This window comes from Chionomys nivalis, chromosome 19 (assembly GCF_950005125.1).
Source record: "Chionomys nivalis chromosome 19, mChiNiv1.1, whole genome shotgun sequence".
Taxonomy (NCBI): Eukaryota; Metazoa; Chordata; class Mammalia; order Rodentia; family Cricetidae; genus Chionomys; species Chionomys nivalis.
In genome coordinates, this window is record NC_080104.1 from 4310696 (window position 1) to 4328610 (window position 17915).

The 17915-nt window shown below is 38.2% G+C and overlaps 1 protein-coding gene across 1 annotated transcript in view; it reads right to left on the reverse strand.

The window, feature by feature from the left end:
- The window catches only part of Kcnh8 (potassium voltage-gated channel subfamily H member 8), a 461323-nt gene that overhangs the window by 33166 nt on the left and 410242 nt on the right, over window positions 1-17915 (reverse strand). The window lies entirely within an intron of this gene.

The following is a 17915-nucleotide window of genomic DNA, read 5'->3' on the forward strand; positions in this document are numbered from 1 at the left end:
CGAAGCAGAGACAAATAAATGCAGTTGAATAATTAAAAATGTGAAAAACAAGACAAAATTATGGCGCTCTTGATATTATGGTAGACACGAAAATGTACTTCAAAAAATCCCGTTATTTACAGCTTGGGCTAAAGAAAGAACAATGATATCTAGGAAGCTTCAATGTCTGTGAAAAGATGAGATGGTGAACTTAAAGTCCAACTCCAAGTCTCTTGACTTAAGGTTGGCATGAATCTGCTTCTCAGGTGGATTTTCTCTATTAGGGCCTCTCAGTCATCCTTGTGCCTATGAGTAAACATGGGATCTCATTAGAAGACAGGTTTTGATGCAGGAGGTCTGGGCTGAATTTGAGAATACATTTTATAGCTCACTTATAAATTCTACCGATGCTGCTGACCACGAGAAAATCGGAGGGCAAAACATCATAGCTAACATTATGGTTATTGTCTTTCTTTGCCTGTCAGTTTAGCATTCAGCATGTGATTAGCATCTTGAGAAGCATTTTCAGGTATAATGCCTGTGCACTCTCATTTTGATCCTCTAAGGTAGGTACTTTAAAACATCCATACCTCTAAATAGGAAATAAAAGTACTAGACAATATAAAGACTGTCTCAAGGTCTCAAGGCAGCTGGGAAGTGAGAGCAGATTAGCAGCTACAGGTAGTAAACATGACCACACATTTTTATTTTCATCTTTAAGGTTTTATTATTAGTAGTATCTTTATTAAAATATCATTACAGCATTTCTTCCAATTCCCTTCCCTTCTTCCAACACCCCCACTATGGCTCCCAACTTGGTACCTAGCAAACTACTGGCCCCCTCCTCCATAACTGTATTGTTGTGTGTATATAATATACAAATGTAGATATAACTTGCTGAGTCTGTCCAGTGTTGCATGTGCATGACTTCAGGACTTACCAGTTGATACTGGATAACCAATTAGAGTGTTCCTCCATGAAGGAAGACTACTTATCTTGCTTTCAACATGCCTTAGTTGCCTGTAGTTATTTATTTAGGTGGCCAACAATATTAGGTCATATTAAAATATGACCTTCATGAGATGTATTTTTATTCACTTATTTTCTTAGATTAACAAACATGGCATTATCTCATCTCTTACGGGACTTGAATGGTGCCCAACATGGGGTGCCACTCTGTAGTAAGAAGGAGAGGGCTGCATCTCGCCGCCTGGCTAGGTTAACTCCCGAAATAATCACACAGAAATTATATTAATTAAATCACTGCTTAGCCCATTATTTCTAGCTTCTTATTGGCTAACTCTCCCATATTAGTTTAACCCATCCCCATTAACGTGTATCGCCACTTGACTGTGGCTTACTGGCATGAGTCTAATCAGCATCCATCTTGGGCAGGAGAACCGCATCTGCCTGTCTCTGCCCTTCTTCCCAGAATTCTTCTCTGTCTTCCCTGCCTACCTGAGTTCCACCCTATCAACTAGGCCAAGGCAGTTTCTTTAATAACCAATGAAAGCAACACAAATACAGAAGGGTCTCCTATACCATGGACTCATTTATGATCTAGAGTCAAGTAGGATTAAGTAGACTATATAATATAATACACACATATATGCATATATGTAATTTACTATATATATACATATATATATATAATATGAATTTATATGAATTTATGCTTGGTAAAATTCCCAGCAAAGATAAACTCTTTGAATAAATAAATAGTTCATGTTTTGAAGAGTGCATAATACATTCATTCTAGTAGCTAACACTTTATGCTCTTCTAGTTTATGTATTGGAAATCCAAGAATTTACAGATAAACTTGACCCTCGAGCTTCTGGCACAAAGGATTTCATTACCTATATGGTAACAGGTTACCTTGAGAACTTGAGAGTATGTCTTTAACAAATCAGACTCTAGCATGTTAATTCTAGTGGAATCTCTTTCTGTTAGTAATGGGTGGGGTATAATAACCCAGGCTTAAAAAATATTCAGGTCAGGTTATAATAACTGTACAAGATAAACCCAATCCATTTCAGCATCCAAAGAGTAGAGCCTTATGAGGTCCCCATCCACAGTTAAGGAGCTATAGGCAATTGATGGTTTCTGGGTAAGGAAAAGTGACTTCTCTTCAGATACATAGTCCCTCCACAGGTTGCTTATGGTTCCATGGATGATCCCATCCCCAAGTGCATACTAGGCAACACAAGTTAGACTCAGTAGGTTATACATTCAAAAGATAACCAAGAGGACATGAAATAAGGAAGGGGGAAAGGTGGTAGGGAAGAGCTGAAGTTGGGAAATGATGATGTATATTCTCAAAATACATTGTATCCATCCATGAAATTCTCAAAGAATAAGCAAAAATAGAAAAGGAAAGAAACCAGAGATTTAGAGCAACTCCTTAATCTTAAAGTTCAGCTAACTGTAGTTCAGGGAGGTAAGTAACTTGCCCATGTCATCTGTTAAGTTAACAGCAGACTCTCTGCTGACTATCTGAAAAAGTGAGCTTCTGTGTTTGGATTACCTCACTCAAAATAATGTTTTCTAGCTCCATCCATTTTCCTGCAAAATTCAAGATGTTGTTATTTTTTCCTGCTCTGTAGTACTCCATTGAATAAATGTACCATGTTTTCCTTATCCATTCTGTGGTTGAGTGGCATTTAAGTTGTTTCCAGGTTCTGGCTATGACAAACAAAACTGCTATGAACATAGTTGAGCACATGCCCTTGTGGAAAATTGAGCATCCTTTGGATATATAACAAAAAGTGGTATACTGGGTCTTGAGGAAGGTTGTTTCGTAATTTTCTGAGAAATCACCATACTGTCATCCAAAGAGGTTGTGCCAGCTTGCGTTCCCACCAGCAATGCAGAAGTGCTCCCTTTTCCCCACAACCTCTCCAGCATAAGTTGTCATCAGTGTTTTTGATCTTGGCCTTTCTTACAGGTGCAAGATGGAATCTCAGTTCTTGATTTGCATTCCTCTGATGACTAAAGGATGTTTAACATTTCCATAAGTGTCTTTCAGCCATTTTATATCATCACATGTACTCACTCATAGGTGGATTTTAAACATAAAACAAAGAAAACCAGCCTATACACCACAATCCCAGAGAACTTAGACAACAATGAGGACACTAAGAGAGACTTACATACATCTAATCTACATGGGAAGCAGAAAAAGACAAGATCTGCTGAGTAAATTGGGAGCATGGGGATATTGGGAGAGGGTTGAAGGGGAGAGGGGAGAGGCAGGGAGGGGAAAAGAGAAAAATGTAGAGCTTAATAAAAATCAATAAACACATTCAAAATCCAAAAATAAAAATAAAATAAAAAAGAGTGAGCTTCAAACACCTCCTATCTGATCCTAAATCATCTAAGATGGTGAGCAGCAAAACTAAACTTCCACTCAATAAACTCCCATTCAATATAGTGGGGCAAGAAACTGATACCAAACATACAATCAACAACTTTACTCTAGAGGTCCAAGTCCTAGCTCCTAGCATAAAAAAAAGGAATATAAAAAACCAAGACAATATCTCTCTCCAAAGACCATTAATACAATACGGAATCTTCCCTAACAAGGACAAACCAAGATGTATCTGGAGAAACAGAATTTGCAATAATAATGATAGACATAGTCAAAGAGTTCAAGAAATTTAAAGAGGAGATGAATAAACTTAGAGGCCAGGAGAAAACCTCTGAAGTCCAAGAAAACACAAACCATTGACTAAATAAAATAAATGACATCAGTTCAGAATATAAAAAGTGAATTTAACAAAGAGAATGAAATACTAAGGAAAACAAGCCAAGTGAAACAGAAATAAAAAAAAATCAACCACTTAATAAAAAGACTCAGGAAAGTTTAATCAATAAACTAGATTACAAAGAAGACAGAATATCAGAACACAGAGAGGAAGTAGACCATTCTGTCAAAGAAAATGATACATTTAGGGTGCTGCAGCCATGGCTCACCAGTTAGGAATCCACACTTCTTTTGGAGAAAACCCAAGAACAGTTAACAGCCCCATACTGAGGGACCTGCAATTACCTGTAGCTCTAGTTCCAGGGAGATCTGAAACCTGTGGCCTCTGCAGACATCTATGCTCACATGCATAAAGTCAACAAACATGTACACACATACATAAGCAAAAATAATAAAAAAGAAATCATAAAAAATAAAATTATGTTTAAAAAAAAACCTCAGAAGCTGGTCAATGGGCAAGCCTCCTGCAGGCAGGCTGCTCCAGGACCATCCCCATTGGATGCTGTGATCAACAATTCCTAGTCTGTCCCCAAACTCACCCATCCCATGAGATCTCAGTGGTTCCCTGAGAAACAGACAAAGATTGCACAGAGAACATCAAGAGTAGCTTTCTGAGACACAGCAACTACAAGGATTGGATCAAGAGGCAAAGACACTGCCTGCACCAGGTGGAGGAACAGATGGGTAGGTGCCAATGCAAGAACACATCAACAACCAAAAAAGCAATATGGCAACATCAACACCTAGTGGTCCTACAACAGGAAGACCTAACATCCTCACTTGGAAGCAGAATAAAATGACCTAAAGTATAACTTGATGAAGATGATAGAAACCCTTAATGAGGAAACAAAAATTTCTCATAAAGAAATGGAGGAAAAGACAAACAAAAAAAATTGGAAGAAATCAATAAGTCTCTTAAAGAAAACCAAGAAAATAATCAAGAAACAATCAAACAGGTGACGGAAATAGTTTAATACTTGAAAATTGAAATAGAGTCAACAAAGAAAACACAAACTGAGGAAACTCAGGAAATAGAAAATTTGGGAAAATGAACAGGAACAGATGCAAGCATAACTAACATATTACAAGAGATGGAAGAGAGAATCTCAGGAATTGAAGGTACAATAGAGGAAATGGATTCATTGGTCAAAGACAATGTCAAATCCAACAAATTTTTAACAGAAAATAACCAGGAAATCTGAGACATCATGAAAAGACCAAACCTAAGAATAATAGAGATAAAAGAAAGAGAACTCCAGATTAAAGGCACAGAAAATATATTCACCAAAATCATAGAAGAAAACTTTCCTAACCCAAAGATGGATACCCCTATGAAGGTACAAGAAGCCTACAGAATACCAAATAGACTGGACCAACCGAAAAAAAAGTCCCCTTACCATATAATAATCAAAACACTAAACATACAGAATAAAGAAAGAATATTAAAATTTTCAAAGGAAAAAAACCAAGTAAGATATAAAGGCAGACTTATCAGAATTATAGCCAACTTCTCAATGGAAACCATGAAAGCCACAAAGTCCTGGACCGATGTGCTGCAGACACTAAACAACCCTGGACGCAAGCCCAAAGAACTATACCCAGAAAAGCTTTTAATCACCATAGATAGAGAAAACAAGATATTCCATGACACAGCCAGATTTAAACTATTCCTATCCACAAATTTAGCCTTACAGAAAGTACTAGAAGGAAAACTTCAGTCCAGGGAAGTTAGTTGCACCCACCGAAACTCGGGCAATAGTTAACCTCACACCTCACACCAGCAAACCCCAATGAGGGGAAACACACAAACACTATCACTGAGAAATAACAAGAATTAACAAACATAGGTCACTAATATCAATAAACTCAATTCACCTATAACAAAACACAGGTTAACAGAAGGATATGCAAATAGAATCCATCTTTCTGCTGTATATAAGAAACACCCCAACCTCAAAGACAGACAGCACCTCAGAGTAAAGGGTTGGGAAAAGGTTTTCTAATCATATGGACCTAAGAAACAAGCATGTATCACTCTTTTAATATCTAGGAAAACAGACTTACAACTAAAATCATTCAAAAGACATGGAGAGGGACACTTCATATTCATCAGAGGAAAAATCAGTCAAGATGAGGTCTCAATTCTGAACATCTATACCTCAAATACAAGAGCACCAACACATGTAAAAGAAACATTACTAAAACTTAAATCCCACATCACACCCCACACACTAATATAGGAGTCTTCAACACCCCACTCACCAATGGACAGGTCTGCTAGACAGAAACTTAAGAGACTCAAATAAATTTAACAGACATCTATAGAACATTTCACCCAGATACAAAATAACATACCTTCTTCTCAGCACCTCTTGGAATCTTCTCTAAAATTTACCACATACTTAGTGACAAAGCAAACCTCAACAGATATAACAACAACACTAAATGCAGAAAGTCTAAAAACTTCTGGAATTTGAACAATGCTTAGTTGAAACACCTCTGGGTCAAGGACAAAATAAAGAAATTAAAGACTTCCTTGAATTCAATGAAAATAAATGCATAACATATCCAAACCTATGAATAACTATAAAAGTAGTGCTAAGAGGAAAATTCATAACACTCAGTGCCTACATAAAGAAAATAGAGAAATCTCATACTAGCAACTTAACAGCATACCTGAAAGCTGAAGAACAAAAAGAAGCAGATTCACCCAGAAATAGACAACATGAAATAATTAAATTGAGGGCTAATGAAAATAGACCCATATCTATCACCATGCACAAAACTCAAGTCCAAATGGATCAAAGACCTCAATATCAATCTGATCACACTGAACCTGATAGAAGAGAAAATGGGAAGTACCCTACAACATATGGGCACAGGAGATCGCTTCCTATGTATAACCCCAGCAGCACAGACATTAAGGGCAACATTGAATAAATGGGACCTCCTGAAACTGAGAAGCTTCTGTAAAGCAAAGGACACTGTCATTAAGACAAAAAGGCAGCCTACTGACTGGGAGAAGATCTTCACCAACCCCGCAACAGACAAAGGTCTGATCTCCAAAATATATAAAGAACTCAAGAAACTAGACTTTAAAAGGATAATTAACCCAATTAAAAAATGGGGCACTGAACTGAACAGAGAATTCTCATCAGAAGAAGTTAAAATGGCCAAAAGATACTTAAGGTCATGCTCAACCTCCTTAGCGATCAGAGAAATGCAAATCAAAACAACTTTGAGATATCATCTTACACCTGTCAGAATGGCTAAAATCAAAAACACCAAAGACAACCTTTGCTGGAGAGGTTGTGGAGAAAGGGGTACCCTCATCCATTGCTGGTGGGACTGCAAACTTGTGCAACCACTTTGGAAATCAGTGTGGCGGTTTCTCAGAAAAATTGGGATCAACCTACCCCTGGACCCAGCAATAGCACTCTTGGGAATATACCCAAGAGATGCCCTATCATATGACAAAAGCATTTGTCCAACTATGTTCATAGCAGCATTATTTGTAATAGCCAGAACCTGGAAGCAACCTAGATGCCCTTCAATAGAAGAATGGATGAAGAAAGTGTGGAATATATATACATTAGAGTACTACTCAGCGGTAAAAACAATGACTTCTCGAATTTTGCATGCAAATGGATGGAAATAGAAAATACGATCCCGAGTGAGGTAACCCAGACCCAAAAAGAAGAGCATGGGATGTACTCACTCATAATTGGTTTCTAGCCATGGATAGGGGCCACTGAGTCTATAATTTGTGATCCTAAAGAAGCTAAACAAGAGGGTAAACCCAAGGAAAAACATATAGATATCCTCCCAGCTATGGGAAATAGACAAGATTGATGGGCAAAAAATTCGAATCTTGGGGGGTGGGGTGGGATGGGGATGAGAGGTGATGGGGAGAGAAAAGTGTGAAGGAGAGGATGAGGGGAACTGGGGGAATCGGGGTGACTGGGGTTAAAGGAAGGTTGGATTGGGGAGCAGGGAAACTCATACCTTAGTTAAGGGAGCCACCTAAGGGTTGGCAAGAGACTTGAACCTGGAATGGCTACCAGATGCCCAGGGCAATGTCCCCAGTTAGTTCATTGGGGCACCTGAGGATAGGGAACCTAAAATGAACCTATCCTATAATCATACTGATGAATATCTTGCATATCGCCATAGAACCTTCATCTAGCGATGGATGGAGATAGAGACAGAGACCCACACTGGAACACCGGACTGAGCTCCCAAGGTTATAACGAGGAGCAGAAGGAGAGAGAACATGAACAAGGAAGTCAGGACCATGAGGGGTGCACCCAACCACTGAGACAGGGGGGCCGATCTATTGGGAGCTCACCAAGGCCAGCTGGACTGCTACTGAAAAAAACATGGGATAAAACCTGACTCTCTGAATGTGGCGGACAATGAGAGCTGACGAGAGGCCAAGGAGAATGGCACAGGAACTTTCATCTGGCGATGGATCGAGAGAGAGACAGAGACCCAATTTGGAGCAACCGTCTGAGCTCTTAAGGTCCAAATGAGGAGCAGAAGGAGGGAGAACATGAGCAAGGAAATCAGGACCACGAGGCGTGCACCCACCCACTGTGACAGTGGAACTGATCTATTGGGAGCTCTCCAAGGCCAGCTGGACTGGGACTGAATAAGCATGGGTTGAAACTGGACTCTCTGAACAAGGCGGACAATGAAGGCTGATGAGAAGCCAAGGACATTGGCACTAGGTTTCGATCCTAATACATGAACTGGCTTTGTGGGAGCGTAGCCTGTTTGGATGATCACCTTCCTGGACCTAGATAGAAGTGGGAGGACCTTGGTCTTCCTGTAGAGCAGGGAATTTGGACTGCTCTTCAGAATTGAGAGGGAGGGGGAGTGGACTGGGGGGAGGAGAAGTGGAGTGGGGATAGGGGGAGGGGAGCGGGGGGAGGGGGCAATATGTGGGAGGAGGGGGAGGGAAATGGGAAACGGGGAGCAGTTGGAAATTTTAATTAAAAAATAATAAAAAAAAAGACCTCTGTAAGAACAGTCAGTGTTCTTAACCTCTGAGCCATCTCTTCAGCCCCAAAACTAAATAAATCTTAAAAAAAAATAAATAAATTGAGGGCTAAAATCAATAAAACAGAAACAAACAATACAATGAACCAAAGAAACAAAGAGCTGCTTCTTTGAGAAAGTCAGCAAGATAGACAAACCCTTATCCAAACTAACCAAAGTGCAGAGAGACAATATCCAAATTAACAAAATCAGAAATGAAAAGGGGGACATAACAACAGACACAGAAAATCCAGAAAATCACTAGGTCATACTTCAAAAACCTGTACTCCACAAAATTGGAAAATTTAAAAGAAATGTACATTTTTCAGGATATACCACATACCAAAATTAAATCAAGATCAGTTAAACAATTCAAATAGACCTAAGGAAACAGAAGCACTCATCAAAAGTTTTCCAACCAAAATAAATAAATAAATAAATAAATAAATAAATAAATAAAAAACAAAAAAGGAAAAAGTCCAGGGTCTGATGGTTTTAGCACAGAATTCTACCAGAACTTCAAAGAAGAGCTAATAACTATACTCTTCAAATTTTTACACACAATAGAAATAGAATGAACATTGTTAAACTTTGGTAATTCTGATACCCAAGCCACAGAAGGGCTCAACTAAGAAAGATAATTATACACCAATCTCCTTCTTAAACATTAATGCAAAAATACTTAATAAAATACTGGCAAATTGAATCCAAGAATACATCAAAAAATGATCAAGTTGGCTTCATCCCAGAGATGCAGGGATGGTTCAACATAAAAAACTCTGTCAATGTAATCCACCATAAAATTAAACTGAAAGAAAAAAGCCACATGAACATCTCATTAGATGCCGAAAAACCTTTTAAAAATCTTACACTCCTTCATGATAAAGGTCTTGAAAGGATCAAGAATACAGAGAATGTATCTAAACATAATAAATGCTGACAGTCAACATCAAATTAAATGGAGAGAAACTCATAATGATTCCACTAAAGTCAGAAACAAGACATATCTATTCAGTATAGTACCTGAAGTTCTAGCTAGAGCAATAAGACAAGAAAAGGAGATCAAGGGGATGCAAACTGGTAAGGAAGAACTTAAATTTTTATTATTTGCAGATGATATGATAGTATATATAAGTGACCCCAAAATTCTACCAGTGAACTCCTATAGCTGATAAACATCTTAAGTAATCTGGCAGGATACAAGATCAACCCCCCCCCCAAAAAAAAATCAGTAGCCCTCCTATATACAGATGGTAAAAAAGCTGAGAAAGAAATAAGAGAAACATCAATCTTTACAATATCCAAAAATAACACAAAATATCTTAGGGTAACTCTAACCAAACAAGTGAAAGGCCTATATAACAAGAATTTTAAGTCTTTGAAGAAAGAAATTGAAGAAGACTTCAGCAAATAGAAAGCTCTCCCATGGTCTTGGATAGGTAGGATCAACATTTAAAAATGGCAATCTTACCAGAAGTAATCTACAGATTCAATGCAATCCTATCAGAATCACAACCACAATTCCCACAAATGTCGACAATGCTCAGCTTCATATGGAAAAACAAAAAGCCCAAGGATAGTCAAGACAGTCCTGTGCAAGGAAGGAACTTCCAGAGGCTCACCACTCCTGACTTCAATCTCTATTCCAGAATTACAGTGTTGGACATATAGGTACTGACATAAAAACAGACAGGTAGACCAATGGAATTGAATAGAAGACCCTGATATTAATCCACACACATATGAACACCTGATTTTTGACCAAAAGCTAAAATAATACAATGAAAAAAAGCACCTTCAACAAATAGTTTCATCATAATTAGATGTCAACTGGAGAAATGCAAATAGATCTCTATTTACCCCACATACAAAATGTGTGTCCAAATGGATCAAAACCTCAATATAAGTCCAGCCACACTGAACCTCATAGAAGAGAATATAGGAAGTACCCTTGAAGGTGTGGACACAGGAGACCACTTTTTAAATATAAAACCAGTAGAACAGACACCAAGAGCAACAACTAATAAATGGCATCTTCTGAAACTGAGAAGCTTCTATAAAGCAAAGGACACAGTCAACAAGACAAAACAGCAGCCTGTAGAATGGGAAAAAAACCTTCAACTTTCAACAACTCCACATCTGATAGAGGGCTCATTTCCAAAATATATACAAAGCTTAGGAAACTAGACATCAAAATATCAAATAATCCAATTAAAACATGGAATACTGATCTAAACAGAATTCTCAACAGAAGAATCTCAAATGGCTGAAAGACACTTAAGAAATTGCTCAACATCCATAGCTATCAGGGAAATGCAAATCAAATGACTCTGAGATAGCATCTTATACAAGTCAGAATTGCTAAGATATAAAACACTAATGATGATAGGTTATTTTGTAGAGGATGTGGAGCAAGGGGAAGACTCCTCCATTGTTGGCGGGAGTGCAAACTTTTACAGCTGCTGTGGAAATGAGTATGGTGATTTCTCAGAAAATTTGGAATCAATCTACCTTTAGACTCCGCAATAGCACTCTTGGACATATACCCAAAGGATGCACACTTTTTTTAAACACAAGGACATGTGCTAAACTGTGCTCATAGAAGCATTATTCATAATAGCCAGGATCGGGAAACAACCTAGATGCTCCTCAACTGAAGAATGGGTGAAAAAAAAGTGGTACATTTATACAATGGAGTGCCACTGAGCGGTAAAACAAAGAAACAAACAAAAAACCAAAAAAAAAAACAAAAAAAAAACAAAAAAAATGACACTTGAAATGGATGGAATTAGAAAAAAACCATCCTTAGTGAGGTAACCCAGACCCAGAAAGAGAAACATGGTATGTACTCATTCATAAGTGGATATTAGACATAAAGCAAAGAATATCCAGTCTATAGTCTACATCCACAGAGAAGCTAGGTAAAAATGAGAATCCTAAGAGAGACATACATATATTCTCCTGGGAAGAGGAAATAGACAAAACCTCTTGAGAAAATTGGGAGCATTGGAGGGAGAGCAAAAAAAGAGGGTGAGGGGAGAAGGGGAGGGGAAGGAGAACTGGTCCTGATGGGGAACGGACAGAGAGGGAAAGCAAGGAAAGAGATAGTCTTGACTGAGGGAGCCATTATGTAGCTAGCTAGAAACTTGGCACTAGGGAAATTTTCAGGAATCCACAAGGATAACCCCAGCTAAGATCTAAGTACAGCTGAGAGGATGCCTAAAGTGGTCTTCCCCTGAAATCAAATTGATGACTTCCTTAATTGTCATCATATAATCTTCGTTCAGCAACTGATGGAAGCAGATATAGAGATCCACAGCTAAGTACTGGGCCAAGCTCCTGGAGTCCAGTCAAAGAGGGGGGAATATGAGCAAATGGGTCAAGAGCTTGATGGGGATAGAAACAGCTGACCTGAGCAAGTGGGAACTGACTGATTCTGGACTGTCAGAGGGAAATCAACATAAGACCAAACTAAGCTTTCTGAATGTGGATGACAGTTGTGTGGCTTAGGCAGTCTGTGAGACCACTGGCATTGGGACCAGGATTTATCACTAGTGCATGAACTAGCGTTTTAGAGTCCATTTTCTCTGGAGGAATACCTATGTCAACCTAGATATAGGGGGAAGGGCCTTGGTCCTGCCCCAGAGTGATGTGTCAGACTTTGTTGAGTCCTCATGGGAAGCCTTTCCCTCTCTGAGGAGTGGATGGGGGTGGGGGGAGAATGTGTGTATGGGGAACTGGAAGAGGGGAGGGAGTGCAAACTGGGATTTGTATTTAAAATGAGAAAAGATTGTTTTAAAAAATAATAGTAAATTCTCACAAGTGGACTATGCATGAATTTTGAAACACCATAAAAAAAACCCCAAATCACAAGAAGAAAAATTCCAGGGCAAAATAGATTAGATTTCCATGGAAGAAAGTTTGCCATAACTAAGGATGGAGATACCTGTTTGATATAAGTGACACATAGAAAACCAAACAGAGAAGACCAGAAAATAAACATCCCACAGCATGCTATGGTTACGTAGACAAACAATGAAAGTGTAAGAGAAGCTACAGGAGAGAAGTAAACGACTCACGAAAAGACAAGTCCATTAGAAGAACATCTAACTTCTCAATGGAAAAATTTCAAGCCAAAAGGCCTTGGAGCAATATGTTGTAAGTTCTAAATTATCCCACATGCCAGTCCAGATTAGTTTACCCAGCAGAACCTTCTGTCAGGTTTGAAGGAGAAAGAAAAACTTTCCAAGACATAAACAGGATAACTGAATACATATCCACCAAGTCGACACTATAGAGAATACTGGAAGGAATACTTAGAACTGAGGAGAAGTGTACCATAACCAAGAGGCTACAGAACATCAGTATGATAACTGAACACTAACAGCTTACTTGAATCATATTGTCAACACTTTAGAATTGTGTGTAGTTTGCAATACCTGAAGAAACCAGGAATGAAGAAATGTTCATACTTGACCCAGGTTGCTTAACTCATATTTTCTTAAAGTTCTTCAGATCCTCAGTTATTCTAGTAGAATTTTCATGGGCAGAGAAAATATGAACAAAATATACATTGTCTCCCTCTGAACAGAATGTATAGCATTTCTGTCACAGATGACAGAGAGATGATGTCATGCCTTGCATTTGAAGTCTGTGAGTTGCTGCTCATCACGTCACGTTCCTCATCCACAAAGGATTCTTACATAGAATTGAAGCTGCAAAAATGTTCTTGTATTGTTACATTTGTTAAGCATGCTGTCTACTATCTGCATCAAGAGTAAGTCATGCCAATAAATGTTAACTTTTTTTTCCTGATATGACAGCTATGAACCAAAGTTTTGGTAATGTGAGGACCAGGGCCTTACGGCACTTCACCTCAGTAACTGAGGTCAATGCTACTTTAACATCTACATAGATAGGCTCCTACAGCTTCAGATCAGTACATGCAGAGGCCTTCACAATCCAGCCATAGTCTTCTCACATGTCGATAACCACCAAATCACTCTCCTAGATAAAGGGGTATCATTCCATACCACAGAGCCATGCTTGTCAGCACAATACCAAACAAAGGTCTTCAAATAATAAAATGACTTGACTCTGCCCTGTATTTTGTGTCAACTTTGTTATTTCACTTTTAAAAAGGAAGACAGAATCCAGGCATGGTGGCACGTGCCTTAAATCCTAGCACTCAAAGAGCTGAGGCAGATGGATCTCTCTGAGTTTGAGGCTAGCCTGGTCTACATAGTTAGTGCCAAGGTAACTAAAGCTACATAATGAGACCCTGTCTCAAAAAGAAAGAAGAAGAAGAAGAAGAAGAAGAAGAAGGAGGAGGAGGAGGAGGAGGAGGAGGAGGAGGAGGAGGAGGGGGGTGGAGGGGGGGAGGAGGAGGAGAAGCGATCTTTAGATGTCCATCAGTACAAATAGCATTAGTTGGACCTTGAAACTATTCACAAATGAAGTCAAGCATGCTTATCTCTGAATTTAGTTGCAAGAAATATAAAGTTTGGTGGCAAAAAAGAAAATCCAGAGACATTCATATATGTATTATATTACTTATTAAAATATGGAAAATACAGGATGGTTTTAGAAAGATATTGTTATGAAGATGTAGTTCATGTCGTCATAGAATGAAAGGTGGAAATATACACAATTATGTTTTTAAAACTAGGTGGATAGGTATGTAAAGTGAGAAAAGATTGTATTAAAAATTCTCAAGAAAAATATATACAAAAAATATAACTATATAGAAATCACTTGAGAATGCTCTATGAATTTTAAACATCTCAAGCTATTTCTCAAATCACTGATTTGGGAGTTAAGCAGAGTCATCTGTCCAAAAGAATTTATACTGATTAAAATAACTATATTCAGCTTAATCCCACATCCTTGTGATCTGTTTCTGATCAGGCTACATTTGTCTACATCATTCTGTAAGGTCAAACACTGTCATGGTAAGAAAGCACAAGAGTGGGGTTCAGAAGGCATTTAGGATATCCTCTGAGCAGTTTCTTTTTGAACTGAGTCAGTTAAGATGCTCAGTTTGGTGTGTAAATTTGTACATCCAAATTCCCAATAACATAAACTCTCAATAACATAAAACATAGCATGTTGCTCAGAAAACCAACTCCACAGTGAATTGGAGAGTTGAAGAGTTCTTTGTGTTGTAGACTGTTGGAGTCAGCAGACTGAAATCGGGTACTTTGCTTATTTGAACTATAGTAAGACATTAGATCTCAGCCACAAGAAAGTTACCACAGGCATGCTTTACATGGCCAAATGCACATGGACATTTGCTTAAGCATTTTTAGCCTGAGAAGGTGTTTGTCATATTCTTTACATTTTACCAGATATTCAATGCGAGCTTTTCATAGTCAGTATGATATAAGACCTCTAAGCTTAGAGAATGATGACAAAACATGCACAGTATGGAATTAATATTAGCTAAATGCATTTTGGTTAAAAATGTGTGTCTGTGAAATTTTTCAATAAAATGATAAGACAGTGAAACTTAGGATGACCCGTGCTGCAATGGTATTTATACTTTCCCACTGGGATCAAGGACGTAAGTTGTGACAGAATAAAAAGTTATACCATAAAACACACATGATACATTTCCAGTTTCCCCCCTGGATTTCCTGTCAATATTTCCACACAAACTTCTTTATGGGGAAAAAAGTTATTCTTCAGTTATATACACATTAATGTGTTTCTTTTCTTATGCAACTTTGTATTTTGATCCCGAGCTTTAGTTGGAAGTTACACACTGCCTAAATCTTTTAAAATAAACAGTGAAAATTCCAAGGAAGAGGTTTAAGAGAAGAAAAGTGAGCTATAACTTCTTCCCTGAATTTTATTGTATGGACAAGCTAGAGAAATACATGAGAAGTGTAATGAACTTGATATACTGGAGAACTACCCAGGAAGAGAGACAGTGAGAGCCTGTCTGGATCAGTTTGGCCTGTGGCCATGTCAGGCGTAAGCTAGCTGGGAACCAAACATTCATGCCTCTGTTTTCCCTCAGATGATCACTTCTTTAAGTTTGTGTACACTTGGCTTCCCCACAATGATGGGCTATAACATGGAATTGTGAGCTAACAAACCATTTCTCTCCTAACTTGCTTTAGTCACACAAAATGGAAAGGACACGAAGAGAGAAACATAGTGACAAGTCTCATTTACAAGTATAAGGAGAATCACAGTGACACACAATGAAGTGTACCTCCTCTTATAAATGTAAAAAACAGGACAAGTTTATTGTAAATGGGTATAAACATTTATTTAAGTTGGGTTATTCTTAAATTGGCTTAATTCAATTATGCTTGCTTTTTTTCTGAGTGGTGTGTGTGTGTGTGTGTGTTTGTGTGTATCTTATTCTTTTTAAAAGAGTTTTCCTAATTTTCTGTTTTCTAAGATTATGTCCATGGTGCTAAACATGGACAATCTGCTCTAATAGGGAAGACACATGCATGACTGTTTTTAGAAACTTGTGCTCTTCAATCTCAGGTATTTAGCCTTTCAGCCTATTATACCGGACCGCTTGCTAGCCTGTTTAGTTAGGGTATGCAGGGAAACTGCAACATCCCATTTTCTGAAGGAATGACTCTGGCTTTGGAACTAAGAGTACTAATCCTAATCCAAACCCTAACCCTAATTATAGGTTTAATGCCTAAGGCTTAAAGATCCTCATTCATGACTCTCTGACAGGGTCCTGTTTGTTTTTCTTCCGTATATGATGCCAGCATTTGTTATTAATCACCAGGATGGAAATGTGGCTAGTAGTCTTAAAGAATATATAAACTATATAAGTAGGATATGAGAATATTTCATTTGGTGCCCAGATTTGAAAGTGTTTATGCTAGGAAATGCAGCGACACCGAACAGTCATCGTAGGCTTTACTGTCAGGGACTCTAATCTAGCGGAAGAAAATGTAAGTGGGATTACCACATCTTGAAAAGCTTAACATCTTACGGATGCTTATCTTAGAGTTTTTCTTAATCATTTTCCTCAAAGACATGGAACCAAAGGCCTTTAAATCTCATTCATTTGTTGAAATACACTTTCTTACCCTACCCTCTCATCAAGCTGGCTTTCTGGTTCATAATTTTAAGGAAGTACAGTTTTTCCCAGACTTAGCATCTTGTTTGAGTCATGTTTCTGACTCCTTGGCTGCCGTTTGTTCCACTCAAAGTTACCACTTCACTGGTCCCAGAACACTCGGTTTAAATGGTAAACAAACCAGATTCCTCAAATCCTATCAGACCTTAGACTGTCAGATCTGCCTGCTGAGCTCAGTCTGTAAGCAGCTGTCTCTGCCATATGCTGCTTTCTCTGCTGCCTCCGTCCTTTTGGGGAACTTCACAGAAAAAGTGCCATTAATGTTGTTTATCGTAGGATTTTGTAATTTGTTTTTAACTTTAATTTTATGTCTACCAAGTTAGTTCACTTACGGCTGCTTCAACCATGCAACACACAACCTTACTACAACCTTACGCTGTAACAGCTGAACCAGGGCTTCAGATAGGGACCTAACAGGAAATGTCTCAGGTGACCAAGGATGAACTGGGAAACATTCCTAGACTCACACTGCTCCAGTCAATAAAACATTGGCTGCAACAAAGCAGTTGGGATTTCTATGAAAGTAAATTCTAGGACAAAGAACACAATAAAAATTACATTTTGAGAAAGTTCTAATATTCTCATAGGTAAGGATTTGCAATTTGACCCAGAAGTGTGAACAAAACCTAAAGGCGGGTGCTTTGTTCACTTATGAACTCAGCCTTCAACAAAAACGTGTGTAGATGAGTGTGTGGGTGTCTCTAAGATATACTGATAAAGTGTTATTTGTTGGCAAATGTTATGTATTCATATTTAAAGAGTTCTCTTAAGAGGTGTTTATTCAGTTTAATTAAGAAGACTTTAAAATTCTTACTGGAAGAAATGTGAGACCATAAAAATAATCTAATATTATTCGGTATATTTGGAATGACATTGCAATGGAGATTTCATATGTTTCCTTTTTAAAAATGGGGTGAGATAAGGGAAGGAAAAAGGACAGCAATGTGAATAGCACTCTAAAAAAACACATTCTTGAATAGGAAGAAATCATTCCAGGGCAAAACTGCAGTCCTAGC